We start from the raw sequence: 16,698 nt of genomic DNA, 5'->3' as shown, positions 1-16,698 counted from the left end.
GAAAACTGAGACTTAGAGAATCAAGGCCTGTAGTTTGTAGTGGAATGGAACCGAAGGTCAGCCTGCTCCTTGTACTCTACCACACAGCCTGTAGCATAAATGGTATGAGAGGGACCCCCAGATAGGCAGCTACATGGACAGACACAGATGGCCAGAGGTATCAAGGTGATTGGGTTCCATCCTTGATCCTCTGATTCCCTGAAGGTCTCCCTAGTTCATTCCTTTTCATCTTATTCAAATGTTTAAAATAACCATCATCTTGGGGAACCTGAGTGGCTCAGTCAATTAAGCATCAGCCTTCAGCTCAGGTCATGATCAGGGGGTCCTGGGATGGAGGCACATGTCAGGCACCCTGCTCCTCAGGGAGCCTGCTTCCCCCACTCTCTCTGCCCCTCTGTCTTTCTCCCAAATAAATAAGTAAATAATCTTTTAAAAAAATAAAATAACCATCAATTTACCCAAAAAAGCCACTTATGATCAAATATAGAAAAACTACCAAAAAAAGACAAAAGCAAACACATTCATAATCATACTACCTAGAAAAAAAACATTAACATCTTGATTTTTTTCTTAACAAAAAATAGGGCTTAAAAATGGGACTTTTACTGGGCAAATGATTTTACAGTTTGCATTTTTCTGCTTAGCTAAATATTGTAATTTTTTCTCATGTCAGTAAGCATTCATCTACAATATTCCTCTTATTGTCCAAACAGAATTCCATTGCATGAAAATGGCATAATTTATTTAACCAGTCCCCTGTGGTTGGACATCTTTCACTATCATAGCAGTTTATAGAAAGTTTCCACTCTTTTACTGTTATAAACAATGAACATTTTTGCAGATAAATCACATGTATCTTTACATCCTTAGAAGAAATTCCTATGAGGAGAATTGCTGGGTCTAAGGATAAACTTTTTTTTTCCTTTAAGGTATTTCAGAAATGTCTGTCTTCAGCCTCTGCCTCCCTTCCCAGTACCAAGCTTAGTTAGCCCTGTCCACCCGCAAGCTTCCCATGGATGCTCCTTGGGACCCACCAGAGAAAGGTTCAGCTTATCTAAAAGTAAGTTCAGGTTACTTACTTGAAGCCTGCTCCTCCCTGTTTTCTCACCACTTGTGGAATCACTGTCCCCCAGTCTCCCTGATCTTTGAGCTGTGAACCCTCCTCCCCTGCTATCCCGGTCACAGGTTCCTGCTGCCACACCCTCAACTTTTCACATCTGTCTTCTTCCACATTCTCCAGCTGCTGCCTTCCCATATATCCTCCCTGCTCCTTGCCTGGACAATCTCCGGCTCTCTCCTTCCATCCTCCTTGCTCTCAATCTGTCTTCCGCTTTGTGCCCCACTTTGATCCTACAGGTCACACCCCCTAACTGAAAACTGTCCACAAAACAGCCTCTTCCCACTCGCCTGCTTTCAACTGTCCATCACTTCCCCATGTCACCCAAGCACCCCGAGTTGCCCCTTAAGCCTCTGTAGCGAGCACCTTGCCTACTCTGCCCAGATGACATTCATGGCACCTCTGTGAAACCCCCCCTCATGCCTCACCCAGGCTGTGAGGCGCTCCCTCCTCCTCAGCTTCCGGCACACCTTGCTTTAATCTCTATTATAGCACTTGTCACATTGTATTTTCTTAACTTGTCAGAACTGTCTCCACAGTCAGCTGAACTCCTTTAGGGCAGAGTTGGTATCTTACTCATTCTTGTGCCCCGTGCTCAGCCTGGTGTCTGGCACATAGGAGATGCCCCATAACTGTTTGTTGATAAACAAATGGTACAGCTGAGGAATAGTGAGCAGAATGGAGTCTGCTGGGGGGAGGGGCAGGATGGGGAGCATGGCAACTGGCTACAGTAGATGGAGAGGGAGAGGTGGGGTGGATTCTTGAACACGGTGTAGAGGGAGGGTGGACTTCAGTTTGAAAAGCCCCTGAGGGGCACCTGTGGGTTAAGCCTCTGCCTTCCGCTCAGGTCATAATCCCAGGGTTCTGGGATCAAGCCCCAAATGGGCTCTCTGCTAAGCAGGGAGACTGCTTCCCCTCTCTCTGCCTGCCTTTCTGCCTACTCGTGATCTCTGTCTGTCAAATAAATAAAATATTTTTTAAAAAATTAAAAAATAAAAAGCCCCTGAATCTGGGTTCAGGAGTTTTCTGGCCCATTATGTTTTAGGAGGCAAACTCTGGCAATGATATAAAGACTGAGAAAACAAGATGTAAGAGCATAGGAGACTGGTAAGGAAGCTCTTGCCAAGTGACTGAGCCCAGAGTGATGCAATGGAGATGATGCCATTGGCTGACAGACATCTGTGGAGTCAACCCCTGGGAAGAAGAGGAGCCCTCAAGGTCAGACGAAGACAAGGAAAGGAACGAAAGGCAGAAGTTTTGAAGACCAACTCCAGAATGCACACCTGGCTGTTGTCATCAGATAGGGGTTGACCCAACGCCACAGCAGGCCTCCTGCTGACGTGAGTACTTGGTTTGCAGAGGTGAGGTGACCACACACCCCAGGGCAATGAAGGTCCTTTGGGAGATTTGCTGACACCCCCTTCTCCCCCCAGGCATCTGCCCCTCTCGTGCCTCAGTTACACTTTAGGATTTCATTCTGCACTCTCCCGGGCTCCTTTTTGGAAGAATATTTCTATTTTGGAAATCAAAATATTAATATTTTAGAACATTTAGAAATATTTGTAGAAGTGGGTATCAGTACTATTCCCCTACCTAAAAATACCTTCCTTCACACTGCTTAAAATTCCACCATTAGATAATCATGTTTTGGGATGAAAATCATTCCCTAAAAATGAATGCAACAAACCTAGAGACAGAAAGTAGATTAGATTAGTGGCTACCTGGCCCTGGGGATGGGGAGGAATAGGAAGTGATGGCTCATGGGCACAAGATTTCTGTAGGGGGGTTATGAAGATGCTCTAAAGTTAGATTATGGTAATGATTGCTCAACTCAAGAAATGTACTAAAAACCATTGGATTGCACAGTTTAACTCACCAGATGAACTTTATGGTATGTAAATTATATTTCAATAAGGTGGTTATAAATATGAATGCAGATACCCTTCGGAGACTGAAGGATTCATGCGCGGCTGTTGGTTGTTATCGAGTCAATATGAATGAGTTTGATCAGCAGGCTTCCCCCATTATTGCCCAACCAAGGCAGGGCCAATAAGAGAATGGGTGCTTGCTGCTTAGGAACAGAGATAAATGAGGGAGAGGAAGAAGAGAACGCCTAGGACCACTGAGCATTTGCCAAGAAAAATGGAACCAGAAGAGGGCACAGGTGCCAGGGAGTGGGGAAGGAAGAGGGCAGAAATAGAAGCCAGTTAGGATTTGAGGGTGAAAAAAGGATTTATCCTGCCCTGTAATGTATTCCTCACCTGGAATTAAGGACCGCTAAGACTCCTAGGGCTCTCTGTAGGGTGAAAGAATCTTAAAGATCACCCTATTCCCAAAAATGTGTCACTCACTCCCGGACATTTGCATTTTGAAAGGAAGCCCCACCCTGCAAACTAGGTGATTTATCTTTCCCACAAAGACCTAACTCATTGTTATCCCCAAATCAGAGAGAGGCTAAGAGGATGGAGCACGGAGTATCCTGAGGGAGTCATCCTTGGAGGCTTGGGGCCCAGTGTCTTAGCCACTGGTCATGGGCAGCAGAAGTCCCTGCTGTCCCTAGGAACCATTCACCACTCTAGCCCCTTCCCCATTGGCAGTTAGGAAGAACCAAGGGTATCAGCCCTCTCACTCTTGACCTCTGGCTTCCTTGGCTTGGAAATCAAGGATAATAAGTTTGCAGTTGGCCATAGGGAACCGGGCCCTAGATTTTTCCAGACCTACACTCTTCCAAACCTCTGGGCCTCAGGGAGCAGGAAATATTCAAAGAGCTCAGATTGTAGCTTAGGTGGAAATGGCTGATAATAGCTCTATCTGCCACTCTCCCAGGTGTTGACATTTGCATTTTAATGGAGGCGGTTAATGCCTTCAGCTGAAGGAGTGACTAATACGTTCTTTCAATTGCTACAGAAGGTAAGTGAGAGACCCTTTGCTGCCCGGGGGCCTTTTAATACCCTCCGGTCAATTCAAGATCACGCCTGATCAGCAGCAGCCAAACCTTTGGACTCTAATGCCCACAGTCCATGCTTCATCTTGGCCCCGGTCCTTGATTTGCTTGCGTTCTTGCACTTTATCCTAAAAGTCTGGAAGCATCCCCATGAGTCATTTATTCTTTCAACACACATAAACCGATTATCCATTTCAAGCAGAAAACTATGTTGGGCACTGAGTTGGGGGGCGGGGTGGAGCTCAAGAAATGTTCTAGCATGATGGCCCCCTCAAGAAGTCAGGGGAGCGAATCACAAGAAGAGCTGCCCAGCAGTCCCACCTCAGCAGAGAGCGTATCCTACAGCTTATGCGGGTGCTTCTTGAACACGATAAACAATTTACTAATAGAAGGCAAATGTTCCTATAGGCTGGGGGCGCCAGAAAGGCTTTGGGAGGGGTCAGGAGGGCCTTAAGGATACATAGAAATTGGGTATACAAAACCTAGATGGAGTTCCCAGGATCCAAAACATTCCTCTAGTCACAAAAGACCACCTATTGCACCATCTTATTTATGTGACATGCCCTAAAGAGGCAAATCCATGGGGACAGGAGAGCAGATCAGTGGCTGCCTAGAGCTAGGGGCTGGAGAAGTGGGGACAATGGCTAATGAGTACAACGGGGTGGGGAAAAAGGAAAACTATCTAAACATCATGGCTATGGTTCCACAACTCTGTAAAGATACTAAAAACCATTGAGTTACACACTTTAAATGGACGAACTTTATGGAATGCAAATTATATCTCAATAAAGCAGTTTAAAAAATGGGAAAAAGTGAGGTCCAGAAAGACCATTCCCTCAATGGTCATTCCTACTATTATGAGGAACCCTGCTTCATAATTGTAGAAAGAATATCCTAGTTTTAAGTTCCTAGTTTTTCCTGCATGAAGGTCACTTTTTTTCCTTCTGAAAGCCCATTTTTAAGGTAAAAGATGTTCAAGGACCCCAATTTTAGTTAAGAAAATACATAATGGTAAAAGGTCATTTGAAGTTAGCAATTGATTGATACTTTATTAATCCCAATAGCATCTACATGTTAGAAAAATGGTTCTGTATCTGGAGGGGAAGCATGATTATTATGCCTACAGACAGGGCTCTGTGGCCCTCTTTCAAGATTTCCTCAGTCATCTGAGGTCCTCAAACCACAGGTTTAGAATTCTGGTCCATGCTCTACCAAGGTGTTTTTGGTTCAACTTCTCTGTCAGTGAATGTTAATGGATGAAGGCCCATTAGCAATCAATCAATCAATCAATAAGATACAATCTTCACCCAATGTTTCTGCCTCTTCAAGGGCTCAGCCAAAATGGCACCCTTTCTTCTCCCAAACCAGTGGGCTTTGCTGAGAGTAGATGCAGCAAAGAGGACAGTCAGAGCCATGCTGGTTGGCAGACACTTGTCTCTAGCAAATGTAATTAAAGGCAGCAGCAAGTAAGTGCCTATTAATTTTTCATTAGAAAAGTCAAGGGCTACCTTCTTGGAAGGCAGCATCACTGAACTTCAGCCTTAGTAGTTCAAAGTCAGGCTTTCCCCCACTGTGTATACACCCTTTTCTATGAGTACACACACACACACACACACACACACACACACACACGAGTCCTCCACCACTTTACGGAGTATAAGAGAGAAAGCATCAAGCACTCCTATCTATATGCTACAGAGGTCATTTTGTCCCACCTTGACTTAATTACCCCTGTACATGTAATTGACCGTGTATATGAACCTTATACAATATGATGATATCTCCCCAAACTGTGTTCACATACCATGTTTATAGTTAGAACCTTTTTTTTTTAGATGCCCTTGGGGAGAATACTAGTTAAAACTGTACATGGCAAATCCTTTTGTAAAGAAACTATGCTGAGTACTCCCTAAGGTGTTTGTTTTGTAAGCCAGGGGCAATGTTACAAGGTAAGAAGAGGGGAGCTGGTGGTTGGGGGAGGAACCCTCCTCCCCAGTCTGCCCTAACAGCTGTCTCCCTATCGGTGGGCAGCCTATTCAACAAGCGAAGAGCTTGAAGCTTGGAATCCGAAGACCCAGAGGCCCCACACCAGCGTGAGGCCCCACACCAGCGTGACTCACTTCTAGCTGTGTTGTGTCCCACAAGTCCCTTCACCGCTCAGATCAGCAGTTCCCAGCCAGGAAGAGTGACAATGCTCTCCTACCCACGTTGACCCCTTGTTAGGAGGACCGGGACAATGGTGAGAAATTCCTTCTCAAATGATTCATCCTTAGGTAAAATTGGAGTCATTCCTAATTACAGCCAGTGAATAAATTGATTCCTAATAAATCCAGATGTTCATTTAAGAGGTAAGCACGGAGTAAGGTACATCTCCAGGTCTCAGGCTCTTGCATACATTTATGGATGACTGTGATAAATACTTTTATGTCTGTGCTGCGTGTGTACCATCTCCTCTAGTAGTCTGGGAGATCTGCTTTCATCTCTGCTGTGTTCAAAGCAGGGCCCCCAGGGCCATGCAGATGAGGTCTCTGTTCTCAAAGACATTCCCCCTTTCAGGATTCTGACAGACTGCAGCCTGTCTGCTGGGCAGACTGGAGAGCTGGGCCCTCTTGCAGGCGTGGGTGGCGATCACAGTGGCCTGTGGGGAGTTGGTGGTGCTGAGTGCTTTCTTCTCCTCTCCGCGGCCGCTCTGTTTGGCCTTGGAGTGGTCTCGCCCAGTCTCGGTGTCACTGACTTTGCATCTGTGGCTGGGGATGGCATGGCAAACCAGGCTGTGTTAGAAATCTTGCTGGGGCTGGCTGACCTTCCCCAAGCTGGGATAATCTCTCTCCCTGGCAACAGGCGGAGGCACCAAGGGACAGTGACAGATTGCGATATCCTGGGGTTGGGTTTTCTAGAATTACTTAAAGAGAGAAAATAGTAACAATACCTTGCATTTGTATAGTGCTTTTAAAAAGACTGAAAGCAGTCTTTAAAAACTATTCAAGGAGAAGGCAGCTTTGGAATTGTCTGGTAAAGAATGAACCAGGTGGGTAAGAAATGTGTTGTCTTATTCTTACCTACTCAGTAACATTGCAAGTGTTCAGAGAAACCTCCCCCACCCCCAATCCACACAGATGGGGATACAGAGAAAGGACAAGTGGGGGGACTTGATTAGTATCACACAGCCATAGGGGCAGAATTTGACCCAACCTTCTTGACTTTTTTGTTAACCCAAAGCAGGCAGAGACGAGGAAGTTGAATAACCTTACCATTTGGTTTTGTTTGGCATGTGGACAGCACTTCCTGAGTCAGATTTTTGGACGTGGTCCTCAGGGGGCTTGCAGGAATATGCCCCTACTTATTGGTCAGAAAGCTATGGAGGAGTGTAGAGGTGGGGCATGAAAAGACTTGTCATTCTCTTGCCTGAGGTGAGGTCCCCGAAGATGGTTGAGCAAGGCAGGACCAGACCCAACAGGCAGGGATGGATGGAGTGGCTTCTGTTGCAGAGGACTTTCAGTGGTGTTTGAAGAGGGATCCCCAAACTCTGGCCAGTAGGCCAAATGTGGTCAGTACTTGTTGTTATAAATACAGTCTTAGGGCACCTGGCTGAGTCAAGTCTGTGGAGGCTGCGACTCTTGATCTTGGGACTGGAAGTTCGAGTCCCACTTTGAATGTAGAGATTACTTACAAAACAAAACAAAACAAAAACCAAAAAAACAAACACAAAACAAAACAAAACAAACTTAAATAAATAAAGTTTTATTGAAACATAGACATATTCATGTAGTTATTGTTCCAGCCTGGTTTTACACTATGTGACAGAGTTGAGTAGTTATGACAGAGATCAGATGGACCACAAAGCCTAAAATCTTTACTATTTGGTCCTTTCACAAAAAGTTTGCCAACCTCAATCTTATGCTATACACACAAAAATTCATACAAAATTTATCATAGACCTAAGGGTAAAACCTAAAAGTGAAAGAAGAGTATACAGGAAAAAAGTATTTGTAATTTTGGGTTATAAAGATTTCTTTGCTATAATACCAAAAGTCAAGATCATTCTTTTTCATGTTATTCAAAAAGGTATTCTTAAGTTAGACTTCATTAAAATTAAGAACTTTCAGGGGCACCTGGGTGGCTCAATTGTTAAGCATCTGCCTTCAGCTCAGGTCATGATCCCAGGGTCCTAGGATTGAGCCTCGGATGGGGCTCCCTGATCCACAGGAAGCCTGCTTCTCCCTCTCCCACTCCCCCTGCTTGTGTTCCCTCTCTCCCTGTGTCTCCCTCTTTGTCAAATAAATAAATGAAATCTTCAAAAAAAAATTAAGCTCTTTCAAAAGACATTGTTAAATGAATGCAAAAATAAGTTACAGACAGGGCAGGGGGCGGGTAATTGTTTGCAGACCACATTTCTGATAACGAATTTGCATGCAGTATTTGTAAAGAACTCTAAATTCAACAATGAGAAAACAACCCAATAAAAATGTGCAAAAGATCTGAACAGATATTTCACCAAAAATGGATGAAAATATGTGGATAACACATAAGGACATGAAAAGATGCTTAGTCATCAGGGAAAAGCAAATTAACATCACAACAAGATAACACTACACATCTATCAGAATGGCTAAAATTCAAGAGGGACCGTTCCAAGTGTGGGGCAGGATATGGAGCAAATGGAACTCCCTCACACAAGGCTCGTGCAGTTGTCAAATGGTGCAGCTACTGGGAAACTTCTTGGCAGTTTCTTAAACAGCTAAGCATACACATACCATAGAATTATCAATTTCATTCCTAGGTATTTACCCAAAAAAAATGAAAGCATATGTTAGGGTACAGAGTCGACCACCCCTCAGTTAGACAGAGAACACTCTCAATAATGCAAGTCACACAGAGAGGTTTATTTCCAGCTAGCTGGGGTCCAAGTATCTGCCCAGTGCAGCGGGTTTCAACAAGGACCCTGAGCACTCAAAGCCAAGGGTTTATATAGCATTTTCAAGGCACTTCTTCATAGCTATATACATATCTTGCGCCCCACTTTGACAGTTTAACTTTAACTTTTTGCCACCCCGGCATCATTCTGGAGCCATCCTGGCGGTTAAGTGAGATTTAGGTTTAGAAGAAATTTAATTTTATTTACATTTCCTTCTGCCTTACCCTCCCTCAGTTTTCTGGTGGGGAGGGCGACCTTAGGCCTCCAAGTACTGAGCTATTTGTCTCTGGAAATTGGGCCATTGAAGAGATAGCCTTTTTGTTGTAAATCACCAGGACATTTGCAAACCAAAGGAGACTCCTGACTTGCAGGATTGTGATCTCTGCAAGTTAACTATTTGTTTTTCTTTAACATCTGGATCCGCCCTGGTGGTATATGATTAAGTTGTTCTCTTATCTCAAGTTATGTGCGCCCTGTGGGCTGGTTAGGGACGCTCAGTAAAATGGCTTCCCGGCCTTCAGGTTGGCCATTCTTTTTTTTTTTTTTTTTTAAATTATTATTTATTTATTTATTTTCAGAAAAACAGTATTCATTATTTTTTCACCACACCCAGTGCTCCATGCAAGCCGTGCCCTCTATAATACCCACCACCTGGTACCCCAACCTCCCACCCCCCTGCCACTTCAAACCCCTCAGATTGTTTTTCAGAGTCCATTCTTATGCTAACCCACTCTTACAGTGCAAGGTGCCGACTTTTGCTTTGCCAAGATGGATGTACTTATGTCAGGGCTAGACTCGAGGTGGGTACAGCCTTGTTTTTCTTGGCCTCCACACCTGGAGCTGGTTTCTGGGACTTGTTTTTAAGTCCCCTGGGGGAAGGGGAGCAGGGACAGTTTAAGGGTTAAACAACAAAGTTATTGTTTAACCTCAATGGAAGCCTCTGGCTAAAATAAAAATATAAAATAGGTCCTTACACATATAAGCATATAGTCTGCACAATGACCTGTACACTAATATTTATAGCGGGTTTATTTATAACTGGAGACAACTCCCAAACCCATCAACAACTGAATAGATAAATTTGGTATATTCATGCAACGGACTATAGTCAACAATAAGAAAGAATGAACTATTGATACATCCAAAACATGAATAAACCTCAAAATGATTGTAATTATCCTGAGTGGGAGGAGCCAGACAAAAAATAGTGCATACTGTATTATTAAATTTATAGAAGAATTCTAGAAAATGCAAACTAATCTGTAGTGATAGAATGCAAACCAGTGATTGCCAGGAAATGACAAGGGGGCAAAGTGCAGGAGGAATGGATTGCAAAGGGGCACAGGTGAGACTTGAAGGGGTAATGGATTTTAATTGTCTTGATGGTGGTGATGGTTTCACAGGGGTGTGTGTGGGTGTCTTTGTACATGTAAATCTCAAAACATCAAATTGTACACCTTAAATATATGCAGACTATTCTATGTCAATATATATAGCCACTTTAATAAATTACCTATTTATAGCAAATAAAGCAATTTTTTAAATTGAAGTATAACCTACATATAACAGTGTATTTACAACTTTTTTTTTTTAAGGAGGAAGGGGGGGTACCCTGAAGTTGTTATTTCTTTAAACGCTCTCTGTGGTTTGAAGTTACCAGTCTGCTCCCCAGGTTATATATTCGTTCTTCTCACTATGGTGGTTTATCTCAGCGCTGGCTCTGTCCTCTGAAACCCTGCCTTCATCAAAGGTGACCACAGAGGTTAACTGTATTGCCATAGTGAATGCCAGCTCCTAATGTTAACGGGATCACTGTGGCCCTTCGAATCCAACCGGGTCAGATATCTAATCTCAGAGAACGGCATCCACTCTGACTAGCTGAAGCAGAAGGGGATATATTCAAAGATGCTGGAAACAAGTTCAAGGAGGAAGTTGGCAGCCATTTCTGCCTATTGGGTTTCCTCGGTGTGTGGGGAATGAGCAGACTGTAGAATAATGAAATCTACATCAGAGATCTAGCTTTTGAACAGTGTTCTCCCCACAACATGTCATAATTTCCCAAATCCTCTTTTTGTGAAGCTGCTACCAAAACTCAACTTAGACCCAGGGATAAATGGCTTATTCCAGGGAGAACTTCGTGGGGTAGGGAAAGGACAAGGTGACTCTGGAATGCCTCCTTGGGCTAGAATGCAAAGATGCCCTCCAAGATGAGTGGGGCCATGTCAAAAGCACATAGGACATTGCACATCTATTAGAAGGGCTAGAACAAAACGAGAACCTGACAAGGCCCTGAGAAGTGATTCCATGCCTGCTCCTGGATGGTTCAGGGTCCCAGCTGTCTGCTGTGCTGTGGGCACCTGCATATGGAGCAGAGACACAGTATCAGGCCCCCTGAGAAATCTTTAAGGAAACCTCCAGGAGAAATCAAGAGCCTTGAATTCTAGTCTGGCTCTTCCACTAATCTGCTTTTTGCCTTGGGCCTTTTCCTCTTCTGAGCTTCTGTGTGTGTTTACTGGGGAGGTGGAAATGGGGGTGGACCTTAAGAGTTTTCAAACTGAGTTTCCTGGAACCCTCAGGCTCCTTGGATTGCCATCAGATATAAGAAGGGGAACCAGGATCGGGGGTGAGCTCCACCTAGAGCAGTCTTTCATCTGTTTTATGTTTGGCAGATATAATTCTCAGTTGACCAACCCAGAAGATGCAGGAAATATCAATTCCTTTATTGTCTAAATTTCTAAGTTAATCTCTGACTCCCAGGACCCATTCCCAGAATGGAATGAAATGGATGAAATTTTCACCCCAATTATTCTTGGAATTTTCCTCTCAGACAGTGGCTCACTTCTGGGACATGGGTGTCTGCTAACAAGCCACATCTCTGTCCATGCCCCTGTGGGTCCAGCTGCCTCTGCTGGGACATGGGTGCCTTTGGAAGCTGACCAACGTCCCCTGTCTGCCTTTCTCATCCTCATCCCACAGACCCTTCTCTCTAGCTCACACTCCGTCCCAGGAAAACACTTTGGAGCCTAGAGAGAATTCCCTCTTTGTGTGTGTTTTTTACGACATTCAGTCTATGCCAGTGAGTCCTGTTGTAGGTTGAACTGTGCCCCCCCCACCAAAAAAAATATGTTGGGTTCCTAACTCCCCAAAACCTCAGAATGTGACCTCATTTGCAAATAGCGTTTTTACAAAGGTAATTGAGTTAAAATTAGGTCATTTGGGTGTGTCCTAATCCAATAGGAGAAGGGGAAATTTGGAAGCAGGCAGGCTTAGAAGGAAGATGACAGGAAGACACATGGAGAAGATGGCCATCTGTGAGCCCAGGAGAGAGGCGGCGAACTGACAGATCCTACCCAGCCCTTAGACAGAACCATCCCTGCGACAGTGACCTCAGACTTCCAGTCCTGGAACTGTGAGAAGTACACTTTTATTGTTCAAGCCGCTCAGTGGAGGGTATTTCATTAGCAGCCCTAGCAAATGAATGCAGATTCCTTCCCTTTCTTTTCTTTTTTAAGATTTGATTTTTATTTATTTATTTGAGACAGCACTAGTGGGGAGGGAAAAGTGCAGAGGTAGAAGCAGACTCCCCACTGAGTACGAGGCCCTATGTGGGGCCCTATCCCAGCACCCTGAGATCATGACCTGAGCCAAAGGCAGACACTTAACTGACTGAGCCACCCAGGTGCCCCAAGTATTTGATTTTTAAGTCATCTCAACACCCAACATGGGTCTTGGACTTACAACCCCAAGGTCAAGATTTGCAGAGATCAAGAGTCCCATGCTCTATCGACTGAGCCAGCCAGGCGTGCCCCTCCTTCCCCCTCTTTTACCTCCCTTGGGAGCCCTTTACATTCTCCTAGGTACTGCTAGTTCTCTCTCTCTCTCTCTCTCTCTCTCTCTCTCTCTCGTGTGTGTGTGTGTGTGTGTGTGTGTGTGTGTGTGGTGGTTTTTGTTGTTGTTGTTGTTTTTGGTTTGGTACTGCTAGTTCTCTTAACATCTGCTTGAAAGGGAGAAATGGATAGGGAAAACACATAAGTAAACAGTTCATAATTCCATTCAGCTACACATACATAAGAGAGCAGAGAACCAGGGGCTAAAAACAGCTTAAAAATCACTGGATTGATGCGTTGATGACTGTTGTCTTTGGATGATGAGTCCGTGGGGGTTCATTGTACTATTCTCTCTACTTTTGTGTATCTTTGAAAATTTCCACTGTGAACCATTAGAAAAGGAAAAAAAACAACAGAGAGCAAAGGCATCACTGCACATCGCTGGGGCAAAAGATAACTGAGACTCTTCCATCCCTAGAGTTCCTGCATGGGGACATTGACCCCTCTCCTTGTCTCTAGAGCCCCACTCTGTGGACTGGACCACATCAGGAGCTGCCCCTCCCCCCTCCAACTCCTGCTACTGTAGCCAGAGCCTGAGCTGACTCTCAGCTTTGAGACTTGCTTCCCCAGCCAGACTTCGGCACTGAGGCCTTTGCTGCTGTGGACAGCTGCGGCTGAGCAAGGATGGCAGGCAGATCCTTCCAGATCCCAAATACCCAGCAAACCTCCTCACCACCGACGGCTCCTCACTCCAGCTCCTCCCTCTCCTCTCCAGAATTGTTTCTCCTAAATCCTGATATTAACATTTAAGTTACCAAATAACTACTCAAATATTTCTAATGGTCACTCACATTATTTTCTGGGACACAGCTACCGTGGCTCTTGCTTGACAGACACACCCTCTCATCAAAAGCCCTCCTTGAGCCTCAAATCCGGTTCAAGGCGGAAGAACCTACAGACACAGTATTATTTATGGCATTTTTTAAATAAGTGACTTTATTTTGTTATTATTAATTGTTTTGAAGTATACGCTACCCTGCCTGTGGGGTTCGAACTCACGACCCTGAGATCAAGAGTGGCATGCTTTATTGATGGAGCCAGCCAGGCACCCCTATTTGCGGCATTCTAAATGAGTTTGATACCAGGGTCATGCTACTCTTGGAGCTATGGGTAAGCAATCAATAAAGGACAGCCCGGGAGTTCTCAGCTTCCCCGTGTCCCATTTCAGGGACGACTCTTTATGTTTTCCCTCTAAATTCCTCTTCTAATCTCACTTCCTTCTTTGAAGTGCACTAGTGTTGAAATTCCCACTAGTGAAACAAGAAAAGGAAAATGGGCTTTTCATGGGACTGATTTAATGAAATATAAGAAACTGTTCTTTTATTTTAGGGTTAGGTTCTTCTTACTATGTAGGTCTTAAAAGTCTTTTCTTTCAAGGAATGGCTGTATCAGGATATCACAACGTGTCAGTCAGACTTTAAAGGCAGGTAAAGCAATCACTTTAGCTATTTTTTTTGAAGTTTTTATTTATTTATTTGACACACAGAGAGAGAGACATCAAGACAGGGAACACAAGCAGAAAGAGTGAGAGAGGGAGAAGCAGGCTTCCCGCAGAGCAATGAGCCTGCTACAGGGCTTGATTCCAGGACCCTGGGATCATGACCTGAGCAGAAGGCAGATGCTTAACCTACTGAGCCACCCAGACTCCCCTCACTGTAGCTATTTTAAGCAGAAATAATTTAATACAGGGATTTAGGGCTTCACAAAGCTGTGAAGGGCTGGTGGAGCAAGGTTAGGCTGGGCTTCTGGGAGGCATTTCCAGAAAAACTGGCCTGACAAGAGCTCGACCAGCCTTGTCACCATCAGGAATGTGGAGGGTAAGAAGCCACTGGCCCCATCTGCCAGCTCCAGGACCCCACCACCTTGGCAGTCTCCATCCCTGCGGTAGCTGGGAGAAACAGTGGCAGCCACGGAAGCACATGCACGGCCACGCTTCTGCCTTCCCAATGTCACACCAGCATGTCTACCAGGCAGAGGATGGGTTATAGAGGGACCTGACGCCATAAAGCCTGCTACAGGGGAGAGGAGGCTGCTTGGAGCATCGGCAACATTTGTCACTGATGGCAGCTTGTTTTGTTTCCATTGGCAATTCGGTGGCTGAACCATGGAAATCCGAATTCCCCTGCAGAAGTGAGGAGGGGTCAGTCCCCCAGAGCAGCCCCAACACGGGCTGAAATTAAACTATGTAGATTCACACCCAAATAGCCAATAAATGTAGGAAGAGGTGGCCCTCCCCACTAGCCGTCAAGAGAATGCACAGTACAGTCAAGTTCAGTTGTGATTAAAATCACCGCTACATACCCAGTAGGATGAGAAAGTAAAAATACAAGTGTGCACAGGGATGTATAGCAAGGAGGGAGCTTGTTCACTGCCAGGAGTTTACACTAGTGCACTTGGGAAGACTGTGTAACAGTTCTGACTGAAGTGCTAAGTTCGGGGCATGTCTGACCCAGGAATTTCACCCGAAACCCGTCAGATGTGCATGGCACCATTGTCCTTAAGAGCCGCAAACCAAAGACAGTCTGAAAGTCCATCATCAGTGGAATTAATAAATAAACAGGGGCATAGTCACACTCTGGAACAGGACAGAGCAGCAAGAACCAACAAACTACAGTCACATACAACATGAGTGAGTATCACACACACAGTATGGAGCCAAAGAAGACCGACACAAGAGGGCACACTATTTACTTTTATTTCAATAAAGTGCTTGGACACTTGGGTGACTCAGTTGGTTAAGCGCCTGCTTTCAGCTCAGGTCATGATTCCAGGGTCCTGGGATCTAGTTCCGCATCAGGGTCCTGGGATCGAGTTCCGCACTGGGCTCCCTGCTCAGTGAGAAGCCTGCTTCTTCCTCTCCCTTGGCCCTTCTCTCCCCCTGCTTGTGCTCTGTCTCTCTCCCCCTCAAACAAATAAGTAAAATTTTCAAAACAATTTAATAAAGTGCAAAAGCAGGATCTTAGAAGTTAGAAGCACAGTGTTTCTTCCAGCTGGGGGGTTGGAATCTGGAAAGAACGCGAAGTGGGCTTCTGAGGTGTCCATCATGTTTCGTTCCTTGATGGGGATGCTGATAACACATGTGTGTTCCCTTCATCAATTTCTATCTCGCTCTGCACTTATGATACGTGGGGCTTGAACTCACAACCCACACATTCTATCAGCTGAGCCAGCCAAGCACCCCACCCCACACTTTTTAATGTGTATATATATACACTTCAGTGAAATATACAAAACGAAATAGACTCAGCTTTCAACCTTTGTCTTTCTCTAAACCCCATCCCACCCTGAGAATAACAGTGGCTCCGCTGATGGAGCGCCCAGTGTATGCCAGGCATGGCACATCTGCCCTGTACGTTCTCATGGCCTCTGTGCAAGGTGGAAGATCATTTTGTGGCTGGGGGAGCAGAGATGAAGGGGAGCGAAGCAGCTGGTCCAGAGTCAACCAGCAGACAGCCAATAGAGCCACCAACCAAGGGCATGATTCAATGACATGCGCCCTCCCAGGACAGCCCCACTTCCCTGAGGGGCTCCACCTCTTTGCGGGGTCTGCAGTCTGGCTGGCCATGCAGTCCTTAGCTGAGGATTCGGCTTCCTCCCCACTGTCCTCTCTCATCTGCTGTTTTCCCTGAGCCCCGGGTCGGTTATGGTGGGCAGCTGTCACCATTGCCAAAGCACACAGAGGGCAACATGGCACTCCTTGATGACAGGCCTAAGGGAGCCACCAACAGTTATTCTTGCCGCGTGTGGGTGGTCTTTCTGGAACTTGTCCTATACCTTGTGCCAGGCCTTCCTAGGAACGGCTGGTCAGTGTTCGGGCATCAGCCAAGCCAGAGCC

At 45.3% G+C, this 16,698-nt stretch overlaps 1 long non-coding RNA gene across 1 annotated transcript; it reads left to right on the top strand.

The window, feature by feature from the left end:
• The first annotated feature begins 510 nt into the window (after positions 1-510).
• Positions 511-6,253, top strand: LOC122910538. The gene is made up of 4 exons (XR_006385237.1): positions 511-1,060; positions 2,163-2,457; positions 3,944-4,027; positions 6,093-6,253. It is a non-coding gene; the product is annotated as an uncharacterized LOC122910538 (long non-coding RNA).
• The last annotated feature ends 10,445 nt before the right edge of the window (positions 6,254-16,698 follow it).

Source organism: Neovison vison, chromosome 6 (genome assembly GCF_020171115.1).
Source record: "Neovison vison isolate M4711 chromosome 6, ASM_NN_V1, whole genome shotgun sequence".
Classification (NCBI taxonomy): Eukaryota; Metazoa; Chordata; class Mammalia; order Carnivora; family Mustelidae; genus Neogale; species Neogale vison.
The sequence above is the reverse complement of the archived record's forward strand: the minus strand, read 5'-3'. Positions and strand labels throughout refer to the sequence as shown.